An 11,814-nucleotide genomic window follows, 5' to 3' on the forward strand; every position below is an offset into this window, starting at 1 on the left:
TCATGAGATTAAGGGTCTTAGCCTCTTAGGTTCAATCTGCCTTTAAATAACAATTCATTTTGTTAAAATACTTCATATCCATAATGGTTAATTTTAAGCCTAAATTAATACAAGTAATAGCAATCTTGAATACCTAGTGATGAGACTTATCGAAAAGTTGGTTGAGCGATGGTCGTTCTATGCTCAACTGCCAGCCACTTTGATTAAATGATATCCTATTGACTTTGGTGGTGACTTGTCTATTAATTTAAATCTTCAAATAAAATAAAAAAAAAATTCTTGTACAAGTGTATGTAATAATGTAACTTAAGAAAAAAATATTACTCTCTCCGTTCCACGGTAATATAATCATTTCATTTTCTGCTCTCGTTTTTAAAAATAATAATAAATAGTTAAAGTGAAGAGAGAGTAAAATAAGAGAAAGAGTAATGTAGAGAATAATCTTATCTATAATATTATTTCTCTTACTTTATATTTTCTCCACTTTAATTATTTATAATTAATTTTTTAAAACAAAAGTGCAAAATGAAATGCGTTTATTACTTTTAAAATGGATGGAGTACGAATTAGGTTCCAAATTCCAAGTATATTAATACTAGTATGTCATTACTCATTAGTTAGGTAAAGCATTTCGAGAATGTTCCCAAATCAGCTATTGCCACGTACCATAAACGTACATAATTGTACATGTACATAATATTTTAAAAAATTTTAGATTTAAGTGAATTTAATTAAAAATTAATTTTGTTATTTATTGTAATATATGTAGCAATAATAAAGAAGTGATATAGAAATTTTATGTCGAATCGTAGCATGATTTCGACTATGATTTGAATTAATATACAATATTTAGTAGAAAATATATATTTTATTAAATATACAAATATTTAAGTATAAATTTTAAATCTTTCTTGAAGTGTTGCAAAATGATTAGTATGAAATTTATTTTAAATCAATTAATGTTTATAAAATGATTTTCAATGTAAAATGTTTAAAAAAGTTCGGTTATGTACGTACGTATACGTACGTTTATCACTACTCTTTCATATATAAGCATGCTTATCTATAATGTTACTACTATTACATAAATACACATATTTGTACATAGAAATATTTTGTTTTTATTCCATTGCGTGTTTTTTTCCTACAAAACATAAAATAAGATACATGCATTTAGAAAACAGGATAACTTGAATTTGAATTTTTAAATTGATAAGATAAAAATAATTTCATGTTTGAGTAGGGCGACATGATATTTTCTTCTTTATTTTTTATTGCATGTCAATATACATGTTAACTCCATTTTTAAAGATGATCAATAATAATTTTCTATTTATTATCTAATAAATTTGACCTAAAAATCAAGGAAAAGTTTTCCGAGTAAATTCCTTTCTAGAGAGTGTTGCCGCAGCTTACAACGAAATCGAGGCACGATATAAAACTAATTTCCAGGTAAACATAATTAATATTAATATAGTTTGTGTTTGGTATTGAAAGTGACCGTTTTAGTGTGAATTTACTTGGTTCAGACACAACTATTTTATTGGTAATAATTAGGCCACGACTGCTAATTAAAATAACAAATCGTTGTCGTAAAGGAGAATGCACACATATGCATGTGCACGTCATGAAATGCAAAGACAATGACATCCGATTTCTCTTTTGGCTATTGCGACAAGAGATGGAAATTAAACAACCACTATCTATATACGTAATTCTTTTTAATAAAATACACTGACAATATGGAATCAAACGTAAACTATCTGATATCTTTATCTTTCTTTTGAAAAAAAATCTATTCCAAACTTTTTAGGTAACACTCTCTAGATATGGCTCATTAATCATGTGGTGGTAATGTAATGATAAGATCCTTGAATTGCAAGATCGAGTCACGTATAGCAAAGCCAAAATATATTTTATAATACTCCATGCATTTTAGATGACAATTATTAAATGTCCCAACATTTTAGATAACGTTGTTGAGTATAATAATAAAGAGAAAAACTTATCATAATATTTATAAAATGAAAAAGAAGAAATAAATTTTATTCCAAATGTAAAAAAAAATGATAGTATAACTAATATAAATTAGAAGAGAACTTTTTCCCTCTTGAGCGATGTGTAGCCTACAGTTAGTACCTATATAGTAGTAATTGTTTTATTTTAGAATAAAAATACTTATATTGGAGACTCTTAATTAGTGAATTCAATTATCTTCTAGATGAAAATATTTCTTTGATTTGAAGATAATGCTTTAGAGAAAGACTTGAGTGTTATGAAAGAGGGCCACAAATTGTAGCTGTGCCTTAAAAAAAATCATATTTCTACGAATATAGACGTCTATGAAAATGTAAAATTATCGCGGCAAAGAACATTAATACGCAACAAATTAAGCACCATAAATTCTTTAAAAAAAGTTGAAAAATAACACTAGAAGCAAAATACATAGATTGGATGTAAAAGAATGCGCCGTGGCTCCATATAATCCAACTAATTGAGATCTACACATTTTTACTCAAAGACTTAAGAGCATCTTTTTATAAATGAAGGTTACACTATTATAGGTCATTTACCAATAGCATTTCTATATTTGCTTATGAAATACTACTAATATCAGTTACTTCACATAAGATTAGACTTAAATAAAGTAACATTAGCACTTTTATTTGACGTAATAAGTGAGGCGCATTACACTAAGTGATTCTTCTTCTCAAGCAGCCATTGTTTTCTTATTTCTATCTGCATATTTTTATTTTTCAGCCCTTTTCATGACTCAACCTTCGAATCTAGTCTACAATAACGTTCATTCGTCAAGAGCTGAAAATAGTGTTCGAAAATTTAAAAATATTTAAAAGTAATAGAAACAGGAAAAACATTTATTAATATATTATTCTCATTATTATTATTATTATTATTATTATTATTATTATTATTATTAATTAAAAATTAATAATAATATGCTTGGATTTGCACGTATTTAAGGATAAGAATTGATTGATATATTTTAACGGTGTGTGGAAAAATCGTCAAAAACATGGGAAGAATGAAGTAAAGAAAGGAACTAGAAGTTTTTGGGTCGAAACTTGGTCGAAATCGGAATGAAAAATGTGGATATGTATATATCGCCGACTCACCGAAAACCACCATTTTTCCAGAAACTTTTTGCCGGCATCTTGCAAGTTAGCGACTGGACGGAAAGTGACAATACTCCTGAACAGTCTCGACGACTCGTCGAGACAAGTCCGAGTAGGATTCGAACTCACGCCTATAAAAGGTGTTCAAACACGACTCCAAACACATCCATTCATACACAAATCAACAATTTATCTTTTGCTTTATTTACTTTTACCGCTTTAGTTAATTGTTTTAGAATTATAAATCAAACCTCATTATGTCGTCTAGATAGCGAACAGAGTCATATTTTGTTTTCCCATTGAACCAAGCCCATGGGATCCCAATCGATGGGGGGGTTACCCTATAATTTCTTTTAAAATGTGGTTTTAAATTCCTTTTAGCAATTTATGCTTTGATCACGTTTAAACTTTTGTTAACGACCCGCTAAGTTATCCCCGACCTACGTCAATGCGAAACACCACTTGGATCAACCCTCACGAATATGTCCCCGGAAAATGTCGGACTTACCATTGTATAAGCCACTATGTCTTCTCATAGTCAGGCATCACGTGTATAAACCCTTGGGGGTTCTTCCAACATGGAATATTTCTAAAGTTTCTAAGCCACCGGCTTTTTTGCTTTGTCTAAAGTGAAAAACTCAGTTCCATGGTGGATCGAGCTATACCGTCTACTTCTTGATTTCCCACAAAACAGTCCCCCCCCCAAAAAAAATACCCCTGCGAAACAGTTGAACGAGACCCTTTTGATCACGACCCTTCAAGTATTGGGGATTTTTTGGTTTTTTGGCTAAAGTTAAGAGTATACCAAAGTATCTAAAAACCCCTCGAGAGCTTTCCAATGTTCTTTGCGGGGGTTCCGTAAATGGGGCCGCCTATTACCTAAGAAAGTCGGTCGGTTGGGATAAACATCAAACTCCCTATGACCCTTTGATATTTTCTTGAGTCGGGGCTCCCCCGTGTGCTTTCAAAGACGGGGGTTTCCCAATGGATTTTTAGCGCCCCAAAAAGGGGAAATTTTTTAAGCACTTTCTAAATGTAATAAATTTGGTAAAAGCTTTTCCCCTCAAGTTTCCCTTTTTAATCTTGATTTAGAATCCTAACTAACTTTCTTTCTTTCGAAATTTCTATTCAACATATTTGGTCTGGGATAATGGCACTATTGCTGTAATCAACATATATCCACTTTTAAAGACACAAAAAACGGCCATTATTTGGTTCTTAATGTAAACACACTTATCACCTCTTTGATAGGAACCCTTTACAACATCACATTGCAAACTTCAAGGCCAAAAAGGGCTTTTTTTAATCCATATGAGACCCCTGTTTGTACCTTCCTTTTTTGGCCCAATAAAACCCCAGTTCTCCTAAAAATTTTCTTCCTCCAATTCACCATTGAAGCTTTTTTACATCCTTTGGTGTTTAAAGTTGTAAAGGAATCGCAAGAAGCACCGGGGAAGGATTCTGTAACTAATACGGTTCAAGAAGTCTACCCTTCCCCAAAGTTTTTTAAACTAGGGAGCTTTGTACTTTTCAATAGCCCACGTTTTATTTTTCCCTTCCGGGATCACCACCCAAGGTCTTACAACCTTCCGGCAAGTCCAAAAAACCCATGTGTTATTTTCATAATCTTTTTCCCCCCATTGACGCTTGAATGGCGTCCGGGGGGACAAATGCCCGACTTTGGTTCATCATCCGATAAAAGGGTTTTGAACGGGACCAAAAAAATTTAGCAATTTTAACTCTTTCCCACGCTTGGTTCTACTCCCCGGACTTAACCTGTCCCTTTTTGGGGTTAGAAAAGGGGTTACCCCAAACTTTCCAGCGATCCTCCCGCCTCTTAAGGGAAACATTCTCAAAAATATAACATTCCGACTAATCGTTTTTCCCTTACCCAGTCCAAAAACATGGATAGGAAAGAAGGCACTACTATTAAATCTGGCCAAAAAAGATGCAAACAACTGTTTGGGCCTACAATTTTCTTTTGGGCGGGACTTTACTTTTTAAACACCCCCACCTTTTAGGTAGAATACGAAGGTTTTGCCCTTTTCCCCAACCTAAAGGGGTCCTCCCTACTTTTAGTGGAATCTTATTCGATATAATTTCCGAAACGCCTCCCCCCTTTTCAAAAATAACTAACCCAAAAAGATTATCATTTTTTGTGTTCGATTTTTGCGTTCGAAACCATTGCCGAGGGGAATATGAGGGGGGTTTGGGGAATTATCCCCGCATGACATAATTTGCAAACGCCCCTATTCACCACCTCATCACCAACACATTAATTGACAATTGTTGATTTTTTATTTTTTTAAGTCTTTGCTTCAATTTGTCTTTCTTTTTAAAAGGGAAAAATAAGGGATCATCTTTAAAAAGGAGAAAAATTTTTACCTCCTTTTTTGAAAATTTCAAAAACCCTAGCGATGATCCTCAAGATTTTTTGCTCCGCTCTACCGAATGGAACGCGCTTTGCCATTTTTGGGTTAAACCCATTTAATCTTTTGAGGGAAAAATCAACTTTTTTGTAAATTAAGATTTTAAAATTTTTTTACATTTGATTTTCATGTCCCAATCTATTAGCCATAAATCGAGCTCTAAAAAAATAAGAGGATTGCATCTTCCTTTTTGCATTTTCCTTTTCCACGTGAAGGTAACATTATTTTAAAAAACCCCTTTAGGTGGCCTTTTGAATTTTCCATTCTTGGTCAATATAACCTTTTCACCTCAAATTTTGTGAAAAACCATGATTTACTTTGACACACCAAATTTTTTCGACCCGGCTATATTTTGAACATTATATCTTGTATATAAATGTTTAGGCTAGTTCAATGTAAGAGCTAATGGGTTATTCCGAGATATCAATTCAATCTAAAACTTGTGTATTAACTCAAATAGCTTGAGAATCGGGTATTAACTCAAATAGCTTGAGAATTTGACAATGTTAGGATTGGTTTACTGAAAAACATGTTATGGGCAATTAAAAGATTGTATGTGATAGAAATTATGCTGAGTTTTTGATATCATGTAACAATATACTTATGATTTTCTTACATTCATAAATTATAAGATGTGAGAAATCTTTCGCGTCGTCCTCACCATCTCTTGCATCCACAACGCGATCGCTGCAAGGAAGAGAGGAGCTGCTCCACCATGAATACGCCGACACTGCTATGTACTCCCTCCGTCCATGATTAAGAGTCTGTTAAGGATAAAGTTCCTTAACTCGAATAATTCGCGTCGAACGTCGCGGGAGCTATTGCCCGACGATCACTCCGGCGTCAAATTTAGGGATGAAAGGCAGTCGCCGGAGCTCTGCTGGTCGATCAAACCAAGATCAATACCGAATTGAAATAAGCGATAAAAATAAGATAAAAGGATGATTGATATTTCTGAATGCTTGAGAATAATACAATGACTCCCATTTATAAGACTAATACCCTAATACCTAACTTAGTGACCAAGCAAATAAACATAAGCAAATAAGGAAAGATATGGAAAATAATTGATGGAAAAATTAATAGAGATATGGAGATATCTCGTATCAACTTCCCCACGGTTAAAATCCACCTTGCCCTCAAGGTGGAAACCACAAAGCAAGAGGCGGTGATTGGTCCTCCTTGAGGCGACTTTTGTTGATCCCATACTCTCATCACACCTCGTAGATCTGATTGGTTTGGAGCTCTGAATGGAAACTGAGCTTCCCTTGAACTCAAGAACATGGGCCGATTCTTCATAAGTTTGGAAGATTCCACAGAAATCAGAACTCCCCTCTTGAATCTCTTCTGAGGATCATAATAGCTAGAGACAATCAATAGCATTTCGAGCTTCTCCATCGTTAGAAAATGTAAGACTTCCCAAACGGAAGCTGAAGTAGGTAACATCAGGTGAGCAACCAACATCCCAATATTGGGTACCGGCCTTGAACTTATAGGATTCAGCTGACCTGATATGGTCCATTTCTTGAATACCTTCTGTCTTATACCCTCTACTTTCAGATCATATGAATCATGAGTCGTACGTTTCAGTACTTGGTAAAACTCGCCGACTCCGGTTCGACCAGCTCCTTCAAGCCACAAGGTTGCCATGGATTTATCTCTCGAGGCACAATATGGGCTTGATAAATTCGTATTATCCATAGCAATGCCTGTTGCGAACAGAAATCTACTGAATTCTTGCCCGTGCAATATCTCAATGGGAGTCTTCGCAAAATTTTCAGCAATTGAATTCAGGAAAGCTAGAAGGACTTCATCGTAGTCCCCAGGATCAAACTGAAATCTACTCTCATCAGATCGTGTACTTTGAGTAGTTAACTCATCTTGCCCAATCGGTGCAGTTGATGAAGGAACAGGCAGCGAAGCGCTCACATAAATCAATTACATAATAATTCTGATCTATTTAGTAGATTATATAGACAAATTCTATTCGCGTAATTATCACATGTATCATGCTCACAACTCAAATGAAACATGCTTTAAATTAATTGAAACCCAAAACATGCTTTAAATTAATTGAAACCTAAAACATGCTTTTCTACGGTTTAGCCATTATACCTTGATGATTCTCCAAAGAATCGAAGATAGCTAGCGCCTTCTCCACGTGAAGAACTTTAGTACAAAATCACGGATCTTCTGTCTGGTTCCCGGACTGTAAACTGACATCAGGGTGGGCTGATCTCACCAGTGTACTAGGACTTAAATAAAGAAGACGGAAAACCTTTCCCACGAAGGAGAAGAAAGAGGAAATTTTCTTCCTCTTCAAAATCGAGAGGGGGACGAAATTTTGTGATAAAAATAAGTGTATTTTCTGTCTCCTTTATTCTCCTATTTATAATAAGTCACATATTGGGCCCAGACAGAGATCTATGGAAGGCTTTGGATATGAGCTCCTCCAATTAGCTTTTTACTAATTAAATTAAACTCAATTTAATATAAGCTTATAATTGGAATATTACGAGCAGCCACTACAGAAGTAATATTGCACTCCCCATCCAAATCCGAATTTACAAGTACTTCGGGTTTCCATTGCTTGATATTTATTTCCCGCGCTTAAGATAGAAACTTCGATTAATTAATTATTGTCTGCTATGGACTTAATTAATTAATATCTTATTTATTCCAAGAGATGACTCAACAAGAAAATCTTATTTATTATTCATAGAGTAATTAAACTCCAACTAGCTAGGTTCCGAATAATAAAACCTTATTTCAAGCTTCTCTTGAGGATGTTATCAAACGAGACTCACCTCGCGCACGATTCAACATAATAGCAATCCTAGCACCACTAGATATTAATCACCACTACCCAATATACCAGGCTTATTATGTTGCGAAAAACCCGCATCATTTGATAAGTCAAACTAGTGCATAATCAATACCGTATGCTCAATGCTAACGTACACTGATTAAGAAATAATAATTTACAAGACCTCGTCATTCAGTAGATAGCATAAAGAATGTCTCGCTGTTAGATCCATTCAGTGCTATACCACACCAACGTCATCTTATTTCAGTAAGGCTTAGAAATAATCGGACTGACATTGCAACCTTTCATGATAGGTAGTCTAAGCCTATCCAGGTTGTGAAATTCTTCTTTTTCTTTGTTCGGAACTGACCGTGTTACCTTAAAGTGAACGACGCCCACAACCGGTCTACTAAAAGAAAGACTTAGACTTTGTTAAGTTACTTATATATTTAAACATGTATAAACATCCATTAAATGTAAAACATAACAAAATTATGACAAAAATAATCTGTTTATTCCTTTGGAAAATAAAATTAGAGTTTTAACAGTATTCAATCACTCGAAAGGTGATTTCTAGTATACAAACTCTACCAGTTGATATATCAAGAATTGCAACATCACCTAGCTGAGGTCCAACCACCTTTAAAATCTTGAAACCAACTTCATAAATCCATTTGACTCCAAGTGCAACATCAACCAATATATCATATTGCAAAGATTTCATTGATGAGTACGAATTCTTCATCTCCAAAAATGTAGTTGAAATGTAGATTGAATCTTCCAAGGCTTCATCCAAGCTCTCCTCCAAGTTCCTTTTGAAGGTTTGAACTACATTAATAACCAAATTCTTCTTAAAAAACAAAGTGACTCCATGTAATAACTTGGCACTCTTCTATGCGAACCTTGATAACTGTCCTGTTCCATAAACCTGCCTAACTGGACAGTCTACCTTAGCAGCTTTTCTCCTCTGGATGGCAGATTCTGACTGACCAAGGATCAACAATACAATCTTCTTCCTTGTAGTCCTCGACAGTGGCTCAATTGATGATTGATAAATTGCAGATTTATGTGCCAACAACACCTGGCCAACCTCCTCAACCTGCCCTGCCCGAAGATCGTGCTTGTGCTTATTCAGCGGCAAAACAGGGGGCTCGTCAACGCGTCCATGGATGCCCAAACACGGCCTGTCACTACGAGGTGGGATCAACCGAGCATCGGTGTGGAGCATTGTTGAACGATGACTAATAATTGCATCATCACCGCCATTGGAGATGACCATGTTTCTAGGGGAATCCTCACCACTATTTGTCTTGTCTGTGACGAAGTTCTTCTCTATTGGTGTAATACTCTCACAAGCCTTACTCTATTTTCCAATAGTGTCGGTATTCATCCACTTTTTATCCGACTCATTTCTCTCTAATTCACTATCTACATATTTCTCAATTAACTTAGATGCCTCAACATTACTCAAGGTTATGGAACTCTCAACACTAGAATGAATAGCCTCATTCACCTGTGCAATCACATCCGAGAATTCTGAATCTAATTGCATATCATTGGCTATGTACAAAACCTCCTCCACATTTTTATCTCGATTAAGTAATGGCTCAAATACAATATCATCATAATGAATTTGACGAGATTGTACTGATTCATCAATAGCATCGATGAATAACTCGACAGAGCCATACCTGATATCGGGGTTGCACGGTGGAGAGATCGCAGCTGATGGCGTTGTCGCCGAGCAGGGCCTCGGTGGATGCGAAGGAAAGCACTGCGGTGGCGGCTGCTGGTCGAGCACAATCTCATGGTAGTGATGGTGCTGCTGCCAGTAAGCTTCTGCTGGTTGCACCGGTTGCTGGCATTGAAAGAGTTGATGGTACTCCTGCCCGTAGGTATGATGCTGGTGCGGATCCTTAGGTTGTTCGCAGCAATAGGCAGCCTGATGGTGGTGATTTGCCGGATTCTAGCAGGAGGGGAGAGTGTTGCAGCGAGTATTCCGGTGGTGACGCAACATAAGACAGGCCCGGATCGGGTGGGCGCAACCCCCACGATTGTGTGGTGGGCAGATGCTATCGACCGTTCGATGGGTGAGTGATCGGATGCCAATCCTGGTCTCCCTGTTGGTGAGAGGGCGTAAGGGGTAAATAGACCTCTGAATTGTATTGCGGTGCACCATAAGGCAGTCCCGGATCGGGTGGGCGCAACTCCCACGATTGTTTTGGGGGTAGCTATTGCCACTCCATGTAATTGTGTTGTCGCGGCTGTTGAACGGACGAATTGAAGCTCGCATAGGGCTTTTGTCCATATGCCTCAGTTGGCGGCTGTTGGTCATCAATGGCGTCAAATCTCTTGTTTAATATGTTACAGACATCCATTATCTGGTCACATAGGGAAGATAGATAGATTTCTTCGTTGGAAGTCATTGACGGAGGATGAGATCGAAGTGAAAGCACCAATTGTTAAGGATGCAGTTCCTTAAACTCGGATAATTCGTGTCGAACATCGCGGGAACTATTGTCTGACGATCACTCCGGCGTAAAATTTAGGGATAAAAGGCAGTCGCTGGAGCTTTGTCGGTCGATCAAACCAAGATCAATATCGAATTGAAATAAGCGATAAAAATAAGATAAAAGGATGATTGATATTTCTGAATGCTTGAGAATAATACAATGACTCCCATTTATAAGACTAATACCCTAATACCTAACTTAGTGACCAAGCAAATAAACATAAGCAAATAAGGAAAGATATGGAAAATAATTGATGGACAAATTAATAGAGATATGGAGATATCTCGTATCAGAGTCCCATTTCTAAATGGCGCGGGTTTTAAGAAATGTTAAGAAAAGTAGGTGGAAGAAAGTTAGTGGAATAGGAGTCTCACTTGTATATATTAGTTTTAAATGATATGTGAGTGGAATGAGTTAGTGGAATGTGAGGTCTCTTTACCATTTATGGTAATTATGGACCGGGACTCTTATTCGTGGACGGACCAAAATGGAAAAACGAGACTCTTATTCGTGGACGGAGGGAGTATGAACTTCATATTTAACAACAAATTTTTATTATTATCTAACATAATCTTTATTTTGTATATTAGTGTTTATTGATTATTGATTTGAGCCTTATTTGAATACCCCGGTAAAACAATTAATGAAACGAAAAAAATAACACAAATGCCTTATTAACGACAGACAATGTTGTCACTAATTAATGAATAGGAAACGAAAAATTAGTGTTAAACAATGTCGTCACTAATTAGCGATAGACATATCTGTGTTCCTAATCAGTGACGATTAGGGCTGACAATTTTTGACACGACAGGAACCGGCACGAAATTAATGGGTTTCGGCCAGATCTTATTGGGTTCGTGTCCTTATCGGGTCGACCCATTAAGGACACGAAAATTTCGTGTCGTGTTCGTGTCGGGTTCGTGTTATCC

This window comes from Salvia hispanica, chromosome 5 (genome assembly GCF_023119035.1).
Source record: "Salvia hispanica cultivar TCC Black 2014 chromosome 5, UniMelb_Shisp_WGS_1.0, whole genome shotgun sequence".
Taxonomy (NCBI): Eukaryota; Viridiplantae; Streptophyta; class Magnoliopsida; order Lamiales; family Lamiaceae; genus Salvia; species Salvia hispanica.